Genomic DNA, 19,554 nt, shown 5'->3' on the forward strand with positions numbered 1-19,554 from the left:
CATCTGGGGGATATTAGGCAATTTTTTTTTTCTCCCAATGTTGACAATAACATTTACAGAAAGACCATTTGCATACATTTTCAATAGGGCACATTTTGAATCTCCTGTCCAATTTCCATCGATGTTTTATATTTTTCTTATTAAACTTTGTAGGAAGGTGGAGTATTATGTGATGATGCTGGTTAGGCTTCACCATGCAAAACTGACAGATCCCAAAGATGGCCCTTGGATTCACAAGAATAAATACTTAGCTCAATCCTGGTAGTGTGGCAAAGAGCAGTCAGACTATACTAGAGGAACATTTGTTAAGCATTTCAGAGTACCAGCATGGACGATAAGTAACTGACACAACTCAATAGAAATCCAACACTAATTTATAAAAATAAAGTGTATTTTTATCTTAATTTAGACACCAACACAAACATGATCAGATACATATAACTGGAGTTATGGATTTTAGAAGAAAATGTAAATCACAGCACTTCAATACCGTAGAAAGTTTGCTTTTCGCGGGTCAATGGTAAAAAGTGGTAGTGACAATCGGTCACTTGCAGGTTGAGTTGCATGGAACCCAAAGAGGGTTAAGGTGATGTGGATCCCAGGACCAAGCCACAACAGTCAGTTCTATTTTACCTGGCCCATGGAGCCCGGGTGCAGAGGTGTGCTGGCTGTCTCTGATGCTGAATGGGAGCCACGGGAGACCTGCTTTTTACCATCTACATGGTGCTGCGGGGAACAAGATGCAATAACACAATGGGATGGTGCTGACGCTGCTCGAAGGTTGGGTAGAATTCCCTCTACATGCAGCGTCATGTGCAGGGGTCGGTTGCTGGACTGGCGACCACCAAGCCTTGGCAGTGGTAAACTTTAGAAAAAGGTACATTGACATCCGGTGGTCCTGGGGAGCGCGGTAGCTGCCTGTAACTTTGTGGAAGGAAGGAATACAGTTCCTACAATGCACTAGACCATCTGGATTTTGGCGATCCCTCAGAGGGCCAGATGGACAGGGATTCTTTAATCTAGAGCGTTGTTCTACCAGCAGGTTGCAGGGGACTAGTGCCACTATTCCAGGGGAGTCTGAAGGTGCTTCAGGCTCTCATCGGGGTCCCTCTGTCTAAGGAAACTGAGAGTTCACCTAGGATGAGTCTTGATCAGGCAGTTCCAGGGGCATTGCCACAGGTGCAGAGTATTCCTCTTTCGGTTTGTGCTAGTCCTGTTGTCGCAGACATGGGTCTCTTCTTTGTCCTCTTCAATGCAGGTTGATTCAGGGTGGAGGTCTGGTGTTGGCGGTTCCCTTAAAACCTGGTTTTTGGGGAGGCAGAGGTGTGGGAGCAAGTAGCCACGGGGCTACTAGTCCCTGCAGCTAGTCACTTCTGAGGTGACCACATCCAGGGATATAGGTTATATTTTCTATTCAGAACCCACTATTTCTGCCACTAACCTTTTGGGGATGTACACCTCCTGCAAACCTAAGTGCCCACATGTCCAGGAGCAAATGTGCCTTGGGCAGGGGAGGGCTGTTTTCTTCTTTGGGAGTCAGCCCTGATGCATATCAGAGGCGGTGTAGCCTTTGAAGCTCACCACCTTGATGCACCACTTCACTAGCCTTCCTCGGAAGGAAGAGGTGTGACCTCCTTCCTGCCCAGGCCTTTGTTCCTGACTCCTGGGAGTGTTCAAACTGCCTGTCAGGAGGTCAGAATCCTGTCTTGGTGGCAGCAAGCATGGGCAGAGATCCCGGGGCAACCAGGTGGGCAAACTCTAAGGTAGCCACCTGGGTGAATGCCATATTGCCCTCAACACAATATTTGTGTCAGGATGAGAAGGCACATTGTTTGATACCAAACTCGGCATATTTAGGTGATACCATAATGAAGCTAGCGACCCCTTGTCTGCCCGAGTGCAAGCCTATGTTATCCTATTGACCGCCTATCACTTATAGTGTACTTTAATGGTAAAGCCACTATAGGGACATACAAGCTTGTACTTACATGTCCACACCTTTAATAAAAGGCACCCTGCCTCCTGGGCTCAAGAGGCCTTCCATGGGGGGACTGACACATATTAAAAGTAGTGCATTGATTTTGCCACACATGGTGAGGGCAAAATTGGAATGGAGCCGTTTAGACTGTTCTTCCTGAAGTCTGCAATTATGGCCTGCTGTCAGCTGTTTACCTGGGTTGCATAGGGTGAAACAAACAATGCTTCAAGCCCGGGGCCATTTATTACCACCCATGCCCTGGGTACCACAGTTACCATCTTCTAGGAATGTACAAGGTAGGTAAAGTCCTTGTCAATTGGGAATGCCAATTTACACCTAACAGTTTTAGGTAGAGCTCACTGGCCCTGGGGCCTGGGCAGCAGGCTGCAGTGCACTTCCAGGTCATAACCATCAGCACTGGAGAGAAAGGTGGAGGGGCGGAACATACAAAAAGGGCACTTTTCTACAAACTTATTTTGTTATTTACCTAAATTTCAGGTTGACTTTTACCCCTGTCTTCCCTTTAACAGTATCATTGTTTGGTTGTTTAGTTACACACACCTCAAATATTTTTTCTGATAATTGCCTTGCGAAACAGGCCAAGCTATCCAAGGTGAGCCAAAGTTCTCCATAATGCGGAGCAGTAGCTCAGCCATCTCTGACATAAAAACTGAATCCTCTCTTTAACACACCCTCCAGTGAATTTTCCTACAGTCACAGTCGGCAGTGTTATGGGGTGCTGTGTCAGGGTGAGCAGTGTCGGGGTCTGCAGTGTGAGTTGGTAATATCAGGGTGTGCAATAGCATGATGTGCCGTATCATGGAGTTTTATGTCAGAATGCGTAGTGCCAGCGTGAAGTGTCAGAGTGACCAATATCAATGTATGTAGTGTCAGAGTGGGCTGCGTCATGGTGGGAAATGTTAGAATGTGCAATGTCATGGTGGGCAATTTTAGGTCAGGCATTGCCAGCGTGGGCAGTGTTGAGGTGAGCAATTCCAATGTGTATCGGTGTGTCTGGACTCTGTGCAGCAGTTTCTGTGTTTTTGTGTCTGTGTGTGTTCAGGAGCTTCAATGTGTATCAGTTCATAAGGCATTGTACCAATGGAAAACAAAAGAAAACTATTCCACATGCATTCTTGGCTGTCTCGTGTGGTTTAAGACAGTAACTATGGGATGAATACCTCAAACACACAATAAAAGTAAAAAAATGGCATGTAATAATGACCCATTTCTGCTAGTGAATATGGCAACGGCACAATTGCTTATATTTATTTGTGATGTGTCCTTTAATCTTGCCAGTTCTGCACATCTACTAGTCATTGAAACGCTCTGATAATGAATTCAATAGGGTTGCAAGTTTTATATTTATCTGTATCTAAATGAAGAAATGTTTCCTTGTTTTAGCACTCCAGGATTCATACTTTTCAATTACTTTCTTTGTATTCCTGTTTACGGATGGGCTGCTGATCCATGGGCCTCAGATGCAGCAACAATGACATTCTCACAATAACCCTTTTGTCATCACTCATCAAAGTATTTTAATTGGTCACCATGACCCACAAAAATTGTAGTGTCCTCAGCTGCTGGCCCGTGAGAGAGATTTTGTGCATATGGCTGCAGTAAAGAAAACGTTGCTTTCTTAGAAATGCAGGCTTCAAGCTGCAATTACCATATTTAAAATGCTTCAAAATAAACAGGGGCATGTGGTGTTTTTATTCACATGACTCATGTAAACCGAGGCCCTATTTAAAGCAAAATGATTAAAATGTAAGCTGGATTCATGAAAAATCGCGGGCGCGTTTGCTTATTGTGTCTAACGCTGCACATGCTTTCATATCCATGGGGTTAGGTGAGTGCACACAAAGGGGTGAATGTCGGGGGTGGGAGGGGATTATAATCAGCAAGTTTGGGTGCGGGCGGACCCCGCAATATTTTTTTTTTGGAATAATATTTTATTAAATTTTGTCAAGTACACAGATGTATTCACATTTATGTCTGCAGCACCAAAGCACACCAAAATGAATAACATATGCAAGAATACATTCACAATGCTAATACTTCTCTAAGTTCCTTCCGTCTTAACGTCAGGTCCACCAACGGGGATGTGCATAGGGACCCTCTATAGCTATTCCACGCCTTCCATTTCTTTTCCCACTTTCTGGGGCACCCTCTAATGATGAACACTTATTTTTCAGCTATCATGCATCTGTCAAGCTCCTGTACCCACAATCGTATGGATGGTGCCTCAGCAGCCCCCCAGTGGCGTGCGTGCTATCTCTCGCTTGATCAAAGTGAAGCCCAGCGTTACCATCTGCTGCTCGATCTCGGTGAGGTCTGTGGCTTCCCATATATTAAGTAGGCCTAGCTGAGGCGTGAGGGTCAATGTTTTCCCCAGCGCGGTGTGAAGCTTAGCCACCGCCCCCTCCCATAGTGATTTGATCGCAGGGCATTCCCAGACCATATGATAGAACGTGGCCTCCTGCTGACATCCGGACCCCGCAATATTGATATCCCAAAATTTACCCCAGCAGACCGCCTACAATTTTGATGAATCATGGATGATGTGAAGGTCCAATTTCATGAGGTTATGTCTCCCTGAGGTAAGGCACATGGCTCAGAAATACAGTAAATTAAGTTAAATGGCCCACTCAATGACTGAGCTCTAGATTAGCATGATAGTTTAAAGATTTATGACAAAAATTCAAAGGAAATGCAAAATCAAAGTCAGAATATTAAGTCCGACGTGGGCAGCAAAATAAGGAGAAAAACAACAGCATCCCTAGTTGAAAACCTCCAAAATTGAGGGTTTGTATACATTATTTTCACCTACGAAATTGACAGAACTGCAGAACCACTGTGGTGTGAGCAAATGTCTCATTTTATCAGCAAATCAGGTCACAGAACTGTTTAACAGTGAACCACTACTTCACTACATGAATAATTATTCTGCCCACTCTATGCTAATGTCATCTGGAGATAGTAGAACAAACTAGATAAATAAACAACAGCATTTTATTTGAATGAATACGGTACAGTGACCTAACATACAGACCTTGACATTTACTTACAGTTTGTAACTGAGCTAGGTGAAGCTCATCGGAAACAGCATTGACAATAGAAATAAAGAAATAATTCTCTATTTGCCTACGTGCAGCATAAATGACAGACAGAGTCATGTGCAGGGAGATGAAAAAGGTGACATCTATTTTAGAAAACCTGGCTGCTTCTAGGCCCAAATTGAGACCTAGTTGACAAGAGTCAGGAAAATAAATTTCTACACATCATAAGAAATGTATTTCAAAGACAACAGGATTATATTAGTGTATATAAGTCTGAAACTGTATTCTGCACAATGTTTATGATGTACAAAAAGACTAAACGCAGAAAATTATTTCTACAAGCAAGGGACCAAAAATACGTTTGGGGTAATAGAAGATTGGGAATAATGGAAGCACCTCCTTAACTTTACTTTATTCGGTTGAAAATAAACATTAAAGGTACAAGAAAAACATCAGGTTAAAACATTTACGACGTAAGTAACACTGCATGCAGACCGACATTACGTAGTACAATGCAATGTGCAAGATAATTAGTACAACGTACAGTCAGGGGACTCATTTAACAATTACATGTCAAAAAAACCTTAAATCTTTCCGCTATGTCATCAGGGGTGTTCGGGGCCAGAGTATGATAATCTAAATACACAGCATCACACTAATAAAGATACAAAATACCAACTGGCAAGCCATATAAAAACAATAATAAGACAAATTTATTAAAAAATAAATTATTTACTGGCCAAAACAATAATGTTTGTTTGCGCTAAAGGAGCAAATTTAATAAAAATGACAACACCTACTCATGCCTCGAGTGTGAGAAGCATCTGCAGGCATATACGTGCCGAGATATGTCTGGTCACTGAGGCGCCTCTAAGAAACTGGATTAAAAACCGTCACATCGGCAGACGAGAATAGTTTTAGGGTCAAACTAGCCCAAGGGAAATGAGATCTGACTCCTCATCTGACTAAACCTCAATCTAGTCAGTAACACCCTATCCAGGAAATTGGGCACAATCTCCAGATACTGTTCCATCCCTAGTGTGGTTTGAACCATCAGGTACTCTCTATTGGCAGGCTTCCTCAATTCGGACAGCTCTCTTTTCCCTCTCCTGTGTTCCTTACAGCTAGATTTAACACTGACTTTTATCCCTCATAGATATATTGGCTGGCATAGAAAAAATATCTACCTAACTTGGCACATTTAACCATAATAAACTTTAACCATGGGATGTGATGACCCTTGTAACATAGGAGACTGTCCATGATAATCGCCCTGGTCAGAGAGGCCTCACAATTCTACCACTCCATATAGAAGTGGAGGAAAAGCCTCAGCTGGCTCTAACCTTCTGAAACAACTCCAAGGGGAATATTCTCAAGAACGTGTGTTAATTATCGCAAAATTAGCTTAACGCAACTTTGCACATCGCAGTCTATTGCGGGAAAATAACACTGTGTTAACGTTGTAGTCTCAACCCGGCGGCACCATGTGATAGTCTCACAATAACGCGCCAAATGACCACGTTAAAACGAACGCAACGCCTGAAAAATGCAAAACACGAATGTGAAAAAAGTTGCAATGTGGCCAATCGCGTTACAAAAATCAGCGATAACCCGCGACAGGCCAGCAATTCCCACGTGTCATGCGGGAAAATGCACTATAAAAACACCGAAAAACACAAACAAAATATTACAAACTGCGTAGTGCCATGGAGGAAGCCGGAGCAAGTACAGAGGACGACCAGAACCCCACAAGCCCCCAGGAGGACCCGCCTGGGACCTCGGGATCACGGAAGGGCAAGGAGAAGACGAGGAAGGTGAGGTTCAGTCCGCAGGAAAACAGGATCATCATCACGGAGGTGATAGAACACCCCACCAACTGTTCGTCACCTCCAACCATTGGCAAATAAAAATGCAATATGGCAATATGGCAGGCCATCCTGGACACGGTGAATGCAGTCGGAGTGAGGAAGAGGACAATTGGAGAGGTCAAGAGGCGCTGGAATGATGCGAAGCGAAAAACCAAGAAGAAACTCGCTGACAACCATCAGGCAGCAATGCAGACTGGAGGTGGCAGTCCAGCGGAACACCAGGAGCTGGATGAGATGGAGGAAAGGGTGTCCACAGTCATCAGTGGGGAGAAGGTGGCAGGAGTTGGGGGTCCGGTCACTGCATGACATGACCTGACACAACAGCACCAGGGTGAGTACCGAACAGGGACTGGGGGACGGGGGAGATGGGCACAATGGCACACATGCACAAGTAAGTAGAGCACACTGCACACCCACAATGACTTTTGAGCATGTCCCTGATCCTCTTGGCACACTGCAGCACACATACAAACAGCAAGTAGGCCCACGTCCACTATGAGTATAAAGGTGTCCCCCACACACCACCAATCCCACTACCAACCCATGCACATGTGTGAAAACCAGCAAATCTGTGTGTCTTGAGCCACACTGACAATGCAAGTGACACTGCATGACGAATAGCATGTCTGCAGTCCAATTATCATGACATGCTGCACGCCACGACACTGAGGTGGCTGAGTGTGGAACACATCCGGAAAGGAGCAGGTCACACCCTGACACATCCACGTGCACACACAACCCCTGATGGCAACAACACATCTGCAGATAAACCATGCCCAAGAGCCCAAATCAGCCAAGTCTGCAACATCTCCGCACTGAAGAAGCACAGAAGTCAAAGGCACACCGTCCCAAAGGGATAAGTGGCAGCAAAATCACAGCTGCAGGGGCGACTCACCCACAATTCAGCACACACACATAGCAATAACAGCACATCAACATTGACGACAATGTTGTACGAAGTGGAACACTGTCACTTTAGAACAGAGGACAAAACTGGTTCCGCTTGTGCGTAGAAACTGTTCAATCACATCTGGCATAGCAGGAAACTGTGAGATGGGAGTGTACGCATACAACCTCACATCCCTGATGTAGTTCAAATGTCCTCTGTCCAGCATGGAATAGTCAGCTACTCCCAAACAGTCACAATGTACATTGTCATGCAGTCGGTATGTAAACATGTACAATGCATCAACATACATGGAACACACTGTCAACCAGCATCTCCCATTTACATTGCACAGGGACAATCAACACCTCCTGCAGAGCAGACCAGACATCTCTTCAGTGATGATGAAGAGGACCCCCTGGACATTTGCCCTGACACCCTCCAATGCCTCGTGGAAAGCCTCCGCACCCCACCCCCAGGAGCAGTGCAGGCCAGCTGCATCGAGGTGACCCCACCCCCTGCACAGACCCCAAACCAGGAAACACCCACCACCATGGCTGGCTCCCAGCACCTCCTCACCCAAGAACACATGGCATTCCAAAGTCAGGTGTTGGACTGCCAGAAGGAGCTGGCTGAACATGTGCGGGTGGAGTTCACCAACATGGCAGCCAAACTGGATGACATACGTTGGTGTCTGATGGATGCACACCAACGAAAAGTTGTTGGGATCTTCCATGCCCTGCAGATCCTCATCATGGCATTGCTGCCACTAAGTACAAATACTGACAGGGTGAGAGCCTGTATGTAACTGTGCACTGTTCACAAAGTGTCTAGTCTGACACTATACCATTTCTCAAATCATTGTATACTTTTAATTCGCAAAAAGAAAATCATCAAATTATCTGGAACATTTCGCGTTTTAGGCGCGAGACAACAGAAAAGTGTTTACAATTTGTTTAAAAAAACAGTGCGTTCAATATTTACATGAAGAACGTGGTTTCATACAAAGATCATATGTAACATCAATTACATGTTATAAGCATATATTAATGCATCAAAATTTCATCACAACAACAGTGTCAATGCCCAATGCATTTCGGAACCAGCCGGTTCCTTCGTCAGGGGCCAATCTGAAAGATATAAGATAAACCATTTGCTAGTGAATGAAGTGTATTATGGCTCAATCTCTACTAATCTGAAGATGTACAGACGTCACTCTGTGAGTTACCTGTTAGTGTTGTCAATTTGATATGCTCTGAAAAAAACAACATTGTGTAGGTGTCAGCAACAGCTAATGCAGAAGAGTATGCGAAAATAATGGCGATATGTGTCTGAAGGACTATCGCTTACCTTGGTTAATGGAAACTCGTATTTCTGAAAAAATAATGAAAATCGGGTTGTGTTGAGCAAATGTGAGATGCGAAACCTTTGCAAAATGAGGCTAACGTGAACTTATAAAAAGTATGATAAGACGGGGTAGAACTCTTACCTCTAGAAGGAGGTACGTGTGATGCTAGGGAGAAAAGAGAGCAAAACGAAGTGTAAGTTACGACCGGGATAAAAATGGGGAAATGTCTACAGCGGAAATCCGTGAGAGAACCCTTACCTAAAAAAATGACCGAGGGGGAGAGAAACCGACAAGCTCCACACAGGATAAGCAAGTGTAAGAACACGAGCCGGGAGTACTATTTCAGGCGTGAAACCCGGAAGACAACCGGATGAACTAAACAGAAACAAGAGACTAAAGGAAGCCGGATGCTATAGACGAACTAACAAAAGCGCCATTTTGGAATGGTGACATATTAACGTGCAACTAGATATGTAACTGTGTAGAGTTTAAAGAATATTATCATAAAAATAATCAGCAGTCAACCAAAATAGGAAAAAAACAAAGTATACGTACCTCCTTCTAGAGGTAAGAGTTCTACCCCGTCTTATCGTACTTTTTATAAGTTCACGTTAGCCTCATTTTGCAAAGGTTTCGCATCTCACATTTGCTCAACACAACCCGATTTTCATTATTTTTTCAGAAATACGAGTTTCCATTAACCAAGGTAAGCGATAGTCCTTCAGACACATATCGCCATTATTTTCGCATACTCTTCTGCATTAGCTGTTGCTGACACCTACACAATGTTGTTTTTTTCAGAGCATATCAAATTGACAACACTAACAGGTAACTCACAGAGTGACGTCTGTACATCTTCAGATTAGTAGAGATTGAGCCATAATACACTTCATTCACTAGCAAATGGTTTATCTTATATCTTTCAGATTGGCCCCTGACGAAGGAACCGGCTGGTTCTGAAATGCATTGGGCATTGACACTGTTGTTGTGATGAAATTTTGATGCATTAATATATGCTTATAACATGTAATTGATGTTACATATGATCTTTGTATGAAACCACGTTCTTCATGTAAATATTGAACGCACTGTTTTTTTAAACAAATTGTAAACACTTTTCTGTTGTCTCGCGCCTAAAACGCGAAATGTTCCAGATAATTTGATGATTTTCTTTTTGCGAATTAAAAGTATACAATGATTTGAGAAATGGTATAGTGTCAGACTAGACACTTTGTGAACAGTGCACAGTTACATACAGGCTCTCACCCTGTCAGTATTTGTACTTCTACGCAGTAGGAGAGGACAAACTCCTACATAACTGCAGCACCGCTGTTCTCAAACTTCTTCAGAACTTTGCTAAAAATTGGTGTACTACACGTACCGGAGTGCTCTCCCTTTCTAACCGATTGCTGCCACTAAGGCAGTCGCAGATGAATGCTGCTGGTACTTCCACACACACATATCCGGCCCCTGATGTGTCAATGGCACACAGTGCTGCAGACCAAACATCAGCACCCACATGTCAGACAGATGACAGAGGACGAGGATGCGGGTGATTCCACCTGAGTAGTAAGAAGGAGACAGGAGCAATCCTCTCCGTCATAGGCCCTGTTACATCTTGGTGCTGCCCTCTGCATCATACCCTGTAACAACACCTCCCACTGTCCCCCGAAATAATCCGCGACACTCACCTTGGAACTCGACAAGGACTGCCATGTTCTGTTTCCTATACAATGACACAGCAATCACACTGCGGACTGTCCTCTACCTCTTCCGATGTGCTTGTCAATCCCTAAATGACTCTGGCTGGCCCTACCCTGGTCTACAATGTAATGTTGCATGGCCATGTACTGCTCCAGCTCCGACAACCCCAATGAATGTGAATTAAACATTCAAATTGACACAGATGTGGCATGTCCATAATCAATCAAGTTTGCAAGTATGGATGAATGTAAGGACATTGAACAAAAAGGTACACCCTTGGAAATGAAAGCAATGCACATGTGTGACCGTGACGCACATAGGCAGTGAGATGACTGGGAATGTGTGCACTAGCTGTGGCCTCAATGCACAGAAACAACACTCACGCACTTTCACAACTTTGCCCCACGCAATGTTAGGAATAGGGCTGTGTATGTAATGTCTAAGTCATTGGCAGGCCTAAAGTAGTGTCCCCCATCACATTTGACAACAGAACATCTCTTTGCATTCCAACTCACACTCAACTGGGTGGACATAGCCTGTAGTGATGGATCACATAGATCCACATGGCAAGAAGGTGGACACCATACTCACATTGCAGAATACACCTAGGAGCACACGTCTATCAGCAACTATCCCAGCCACAATGTCTGGCTCACAGAGGTGGAGCTGGCAATAGGGACTCACCCCTCAGTGAAATGCATCAGTCAGTCCCTCACTGTATACGGACAATGCTCATTGAGGCACACGATTTGTCATTCCAATCAACACTCATCACAATTGAACACTAGTGAAGTTGTGTATACTTAATTAGCATGTGCGTGTCAGTACGGGCAAGACAAGGGCCACAACATGCAGAACAATGCATCAGACACTAACAAGCAGCATTCAGTCACGGTACAATTCCACGTGACAGCCGTTGTGCATGTGCCCGGGATATTCGGATGGTGCGTTGTTGGCTCTCGTATGACCGGCACTCCTCAGGACTGCGGCAGTTATGTTGATGATATGCCACAGCTCTGTCCAATGAGTCGTATGTGTGTGCAATGTTTGGACGTATGGGTTGTTGTGTACGTAAGGGTCAAGGGCATTCCATGCAAGAGTACTTCGAGCCAGGACTTCTGTGTGTGGGGTGTGGATACTTTGCTCTTACATTTGCACTGTGTGTAGTGTGGGAGTCCTCATCATCTGCTATGATATCTCTCTCAGGGGGTGCCGGCAGCATGCAAGACCAAGGTCGGAGGTGCAGATGTTCTTCCGCATTATGTTTTGGGACAAAGGTGCTTTCATCCCTAATGTTAGTCTGACAACTGCTTGCATTCTGGAAATGTGATGTGGCTTTCGTACTGCAAAGGAGGCTAGGTCTTAGGCTTATGGTGCACCAATAGCGAAACACACACAACAGTTGGCATGTATGATCCAAGAGCCTGCACTCACGTACATTCCCTTCGTGCACACCCGCCCTCCGGGTGCATGCAAAATTGCAACATTGTCGATTGCAGGCCGTGTGGCGCTAACACTGCAACAGAGACACACGCAGAAGTTGGTTTCCTGTCCATCCCAGAAATGAACCACGCCCAGAGCCCAGGGATATTTATTCACACCCCTACGCTGGCCTGGCGTACACTGACCCAGCCCACTCGGCTTACGTCTAAAGGGGATGACGACGTCGCTACGTGTCCCAGTCCTTCCCCAGTGCCGGAGGTGACATGGCTGTGTCTGCCTGGCATATCACGGGACTCAATCGTAGTGGGTCCATGACTTGCGTTGCACAGAGTTGGTGGCACCGGATACACTGCGGCTGGCATGGGACGGTGACTTTTGGTGCACTGAGAGAGGGGCACTGTAAGTGCTGAGCGTGTGTGTAGCCTGCGATGATGCACCGTCCTGGCGGTCCGGACTGGTAAAGATTTGTGTGAGGGGCTGCATGATGTGGAGGCTGCCTAGGTCACGGGACCCAGGCTTGGAGCTTGCACCGGCACGTGGTGGGCCCTGTTGGTGACATGTCTGTGGTGAAAGGTGAGCAGTGAGGCCTGGTTGCCCAGGGGTGGACAATCAACACTGGGTGGCGGGAGGTGCTGGTGTGCAGCAGACTGTGTGCGCAGGTGCAGGCAAACGCTGATGGCGTGTGCAATGATGTAGACTCTGCAATTCATGATTCGGGAATCTGTTTCAGATAAGGGATATGGTGGACTGCAGTGTGTACCGGCATGTGGTTGGAGACACACCAGGGGCAGCAGGTGAGCAGTGAGGCCTGGGTCCACAGTGTCGGCACACTCTCTCCCTCTCCCCCTTTCGCTGTCTCGCTCTTTCTCACTCTTTCTCTTTCTCTCTCTCTTTCTCTCTCTCTTTCTCGCTCTTTCTCTCTCTCCTTCTCTCTCTTGCTCTCTCTTTCTCTTTCTCTCTCTCTCCCTCTCTTCCTTTCACTCTCTCTCTCTCCCTTTCATGCTCTCTCTCTTTCTCTCTGTCTCTGTCCTTGGATGAGCGCATGACACACCTCCTTATCTTTAATTTTTCTCTTGCAGGCTGTGACTTACAGATTGTCCGGAGAAGACCCGCCATGATTCTTCCACATAGTTGTATTCAGTTTAATTTGAATACATTGTCTTGTTTTGAAATTCAAAGATGAATGACTGATTCACCTTTTTCTGACCACACATGATTGCTGATTGTTGTGATTGTGCGACATCAGGCGAATTGTTTTGTTCAGAAGTTCGTGCAGTTGATGTGATATCTCTTTGTCCGGGGGGTGGGGGGGGTCCTGGGGGTGGTTGCGGTGGGTGTTGTGGCCCTCTTGGGGCTCTGAGCTGCATGATGAGTGGCTCCATGGCATCTGTCGTTCTGCAGGTGTGGCTCTGGGCTTGACTCCCTTTCATGGTGCAGGTTGTCGTCCGACTTAACACCAGATAAGAGCAGGTGTTAACTCCCTGCTGCTAACGCGCCTTATCGCATGTTTTGTGAACTTATCGCCGATCTGGCTGGTCATTGAGAATGTTGCGAAGTGGTGTTGTCGCGGCTATCTGCACGGGAATGCATACTCTGCATCTCATTAGCGTTAGTTGCCGGTGTCATCTGTGGCGATGTTTTGGGCGGCGGCAACCCCCCGGAAAACTGGTAATATCGGCTGTTAGCACCAGCTTGAGAATGGTGCAATGAATTTATCGCCACTTTGGTGGCAAAAAAGTGCCGCTAACTCAGCAATAGGTCCTTGAGAATATGCCCCCAAAAGGGCTGTCTGCCCTAGTGGTAGGGGAACTCGATTTATCTGCCCATTACTGCCATGCATGCATCCACGCATGTCAAAAGAGGGAAATCAGTGACCTCAATGCACAAGGAGAAAACTCCCTGCAAATCAGGGTCAGTGCATTTTTGTTTTCAAGAAACACGTTTGTGGTTTGAAAGTATGTTTCATGAAAACAAAAAAAAACAATGCTGAGTTGTTGCAACAAATATGGTGCTCACTCTCAAAAGTAGAGCGGGTATGGTACGGGAATATTGTTGCCAGAATGTTGTCAATCGTAAATATCTATTCATAATATTGTTTATAAAATATCATATCATTGAAATTAATCAGGGAGTCGCGCGAGCGCGCGAAACAAGATGGCCGCCGTTTAGAGCGCTCCGGCGCTTTTTCGCCCGTTTTTTGATTAAAAACGACGAATCCTGTCAGTTTTGCGGCGCAAATGAGGTCGCTTGGCTTTTGAAAGTCTTACCTGCCGATTGCTGTGATTTATTCTGGATTTGGACGGTGTTGGAGGCGTTTTTCGGTGTCCAGCCTCTGCTTCCAGTTCTACCTTCAGGTATTCCCTGCCTGGTCTGTCAGGGGGCGGAGCAAGCCTTCAGGAAAGGGCCTGGCTTGGGCCTAGCCACTCCCATAGCCAGTTATAGCTGCTGCACCAGCTTTAATAAGGATTTTCTCACTGCTGCAATATTTTTTCCTTCATCTTCTTGCTTTGTGGATATTATTTTCGCAATTTTGTTATTTTATTTTATAAGTTATTATTACTATACTACATCAACATGGATAATAAAAATATTCATCCTAAAAGGAAGCAACAGGTTTCACCTCCGCCAATTAAATCAAAGGCGGTAGAGTCTACAGAACCCTCATTAGCCTTAATTTTAGAGGAAATTCAAGCGCTTCGTGTCAACACAGATTCCATTGCCTCAGAGATTAAAAATGTTCGAAAGGAAATGGCGAGTCTGTCAATGAAAATCTCTGATAACACAATTAGAATACACGATAATAAGGCTAAGCTTGAGACTTTCGCTCCACTGATAGCTAAAATATCTCCTTTGTCTACCCGACTTCTAGAAATGGAAAATCGTAACAGACAATACAATTTACGCATTTTTTATTTACCAGAGGATGTGGAGGGTGGTAACTGTAGATTGTATCTGGAAAATTTGATTCCTGGGCTTCTACAAATTAAATTTCCAGAAAAATTTGAGATTGACAAGGCCCACAGAATTCCTTCACACCGCAATCCTAAACATACAAAACTCGTCAAATGATTTTCAAAGTCCTCAGGCATCATCATTTGGTTTTGATTCGCAAGGCAGCACGAGATATTCCTTCTTTGATGGTTAATGGGAATAAAATTTTTATTCACCAAGACTTTGCCAAGGAAACAGTCTCAATCCGCAAGGAATTTTCTGCTCTTCGGCCTCAACTAAGAAGTCTTGGTTTCAAATATGGTCTTTTTGACCCTTCAACAATGCGTATCTGGAAAGACAATCTGTCAAAATCTTTTCAACATCCTGATGACTTACGTCAGTTTTTGGATCAGCGTTCACAGCAGTCCATGGATACTCATGACTCTAATACTTGATTACAGCTAATTTACGTAATTTTCTGACAGGTTAATGGATCAATGCTACATTGGGCTCCAACGGTTCGGTCATGCTTGTTGAGCGTATGTGCGTCTCATCTTTGATATGTTTGTACCCTGTTTGTTGTTCTCTCTTTTTTTTTAATTTTTCCACCTCTTTTTATTTGTTCTGGAGCTACTATCTTCTCTTATCATTGTTCTCCTTTTTCTCTTTTTCTCCTCTTCTTGATCCTTTTTATTCCTTCTTTCTTCATTATGGCTGATAATCACAATATTAAAGTTGTTTCACTAAATGTTAAAGGTTTACGTCATCCAGTTAAGCGTACAAAAATCTTAGACTATTTAGGTAGTTGTAAGGCAGATATCTGTTTTCTTCAAGAGACTCATATAGATGACAAAACCTTAACTTATATGAAGAAAAAATGGGTAGATACTATTGTTTCATCACCTGCTGTTGGTAAAAAAAATGGGGTGGCTATTTTTGTTGCAAAAAAGTTACATTGCCAAGTCTTAAACAAAATTTCGGACACAGATGGAAGATATATTATAGCCAAAATTAAAATTCATGATTCAGTCTTATTTTTACTCAATGTTTATGGTCCTACTGCGGATGACCCTCTTTTTTGGTCTAATATTACCACTGAGGTTCTAAAACTGGGAAAAGTTCCTTTAATTGTTGGAGGTGACTTTAATGTTATTATTGACCCATTATTGGATAGAATGTCCAGTACTAAATTTCGCCCTCCTAAGGTTTTTCATGCTTTTAAATCATTTATTCATACCACCAAGTTAGTTGACATTTGGCGTTTACACTTCCCTACGGAAAAATGTTTTACATTTTTCTCTAATCCACATAATTCACATTCTAGAATTGATTATTTTTTAATTTCCACACAACTAGTTCAATCTGTTAAGACTCCTAAGATTGGTAATATTGACATCTCAGATCATGCCTTGATTTTGTTTGTTCTGAACTTAACTTCAACTTTTGCAAACCAAACTAGGTGGCGTATGAATACTGGAATTATTCTTAATGAACATAATAAGCCTAAAATCTTAAATGCTATTCAAGACTATTTTTTACTCAATCCTGAAGGATCCACTTCTATGGTCAATAGATGGGACGCCTTTAAAGCTTATATTAGGGGTGTAACTATCTCAATTATGGCCTATGAAAATAAAACATTCAACGCTCGTATTAGATGTTTGGAAAAACAAATTGCGAAATTTGAAAGGCTTTTTATTTCATCAAATGATCCTCAATTTAAAGTCAAGCTACAAAAACTTCGATATGAATTTAACTCAATTCTTAGTACAAGAGCTGGCATCCAAATTTCTAACTCTAAGGCTAAATTCCGTTTTAATGCCAACAGGTCTGGGAAGCTTTTAGCTAATTACTTACGCATAAAAAAAGATAAAACGCAAATTACCTCAATTCACGGCCCTAATGGTAATATTGCAATATCTCATAATGATATTGTTAAGGAATTTTTGGATTTTTATTCTACTTTATATAATAAGCCTGATCCTCATGATCCCTCCATTTTGGACTCTTTTTTAAATACATGTAATTTGCCCAAAATTTCACACTCGGACAGGCTTGGGCTAGATTTACCCATTACTACAGATGAAATTTTAGCTGCTATTAAATCTATTAAAAAAAATAAATCCCCTGGCCCAGATGGTATTCCAGCTGAGTTTTATAAAGAGTTCCAATCCCAACTTTTGCCTTATTTATTTCAACTTTTTACTTTTTTTGGTTCTTCGGGAACGGTCTCCGGTTCCTTTACTGATGCTTTAATTATTGTACTTCCTAAGCCAGATAAAGACCCCACTCTTGTTTCAAATTACCGCCCTATTTCTTTAATTAATCAAGATTGTAAATTGTATGCTAAAATACTTGCTTCCAGACTGGCTCCTGTATTGGATTCTATTATACATCTTGATCAAGCCGGTTTTATGAAGAATAGATATTCTACAAATAACACAAGAACCTTATTACATGTTATTGAACAGAGTTCCACTTTAAGTTCCCCTGCAGGAATTTTGGCTTTGGATGCAGAGAAAGCTTTCGACAAAATTCACTGGCAATTTTTATTTCAAACCTTACTATCATTTAATTTTGGTACTTCGTTTATACGCATGATTTCTGCTCTGTATTATGCCCCTACTGCTCGTTTATTTATCAATGGCCAAGTATCTAGTCAGTTATCTCTTTTTAGAGGCACGAGACAAGGCTGTCCCCTCTCTCCACTTTTATTTCTCATTGGAATTGAACCTTTCCTTACTCATATACGACAATGTGTTGATATTAAAGGTATTAAGATTAAGGAGATTAATATCAAAACTTTAGCATATGCTGATGATGTGCTGTTATTTATTAGTGAACCTATATCCTCAATGCCTGCCTTATTAGACATTATTGCAAAATATTCCATGGTTTCTGGCTATAAACTTAATATTAATAAAACTGAATTCTTCCCTTTAAACATTTTTTGTACTCCTGATATGTTACCCATGGCTGATATTGTGTGGCAAAAAGATAAATTAAAATATCTTGGGATTCTATTTGCGTCCTCCATAAAAGCAACATTAACATTAAATAGTAACTTTATTCTGAATTATATCAAAGATAAAACATCTAAATGGTCTTCACTGCACCTCTCTTGGTGGGGTAGAATGGACTCCATTAAAATGACTATTGCTCCTAAAACTTTTTATACACTTGCTATGATTCCTATTCAATTTCCATTACAATTCTATAAAGACATTGATAGACTTCTTTCCAAATTTCTCTGGAACAATAAACCAGCTCGTATTGGTTATAAGAAATTAAAAATACCTAAATGCAATGCTGGATTTGGCGTGCCTGACTTTTTTCTATATCACAAGGCCTTTATACTGAAACAAAGTTCCATATGGTTTCCTCCTTCGTCTTTAAATAACCAACCTACATGGCTTCATATAGAGCAGTCTCTTGTGGCTCCTTTTCCATTGACTGCCTTACTAACAATGTCCAATAGGTCAACATATGTGCATAAATCGGTTATTATTAAATCCGCTAAACTCATTTTTAATGACCTAGATTCAATTTTTTTGACCCCTATGAATCATACTGAAGATCTGTCACTGTGGCATAGTAATGTGATTAAATTGAATAGAAATGTTAATTTTTGGAATGCTTGGATTAAAGCTGGTGTCTTGTATCTTAAAGATATCTATTTTGACAATGTTTTTATTTCTTTTGAAGCTTTACAAATGAAATTTAGTTTACCTCATTCTGATTTGATTAAATATGAATCTTTATGTAATTCAATTTTAGACTCTTTCCCTCATGGTATTCCGTTTAATGTTAAAGCAGATTTAGCACTATATATTCGAACTATCTCTATGTCATCGCATGCTGTCTCTATTTTATATAAGAAATTATCTAATTCTATAGGAAACAATTTAAATATTATTTCAACATTCTGGAATGCTGAGCTTTCACTTTCTTTGTCCAACGATACTTGGATGGCTGTTTGGCTTAATAGTATTTCGGGATGGCTGCCTGTTTCACTTTACCAAACCAATTCTTATATTTTATTTAATTGTTTATGGACCCCAGTGCGTTTATTTCGTGCTAAATTGATGCAAGACGACCTATGTTGGCATTGTAAATTACTTCCTGGATCATTACGACATATGCTTTTTGAATGTCCATTAATTTTTAAATTTTGGTCTGATGTTTGGGATATTATTCAACAAATATTTCATATTCATGATGTTATTTCTTACGAAATATTAATATGTAAATCTGTTGGTCTTTTGCATAACTTATCTGAATTAGAAGGTACACTGTTTAATTTCCTACTGTCAGCTGCTTTAAAGTCCATTACTTTT

The sequence above is a fragment of the Triturus cristatus genome, chromosome 9 (genome assembly GCF_964204655.1).
Source record: "Triturus cristatus chromosome 9, aTriCri1.1, whole genome shotgun sequence".
NCBI classification, from domain to species: Eukaryota; Metazoa; Chordata; class Amphibia; order Caudata; family Salamandridae; genus Triturus; species Triturus cristatus.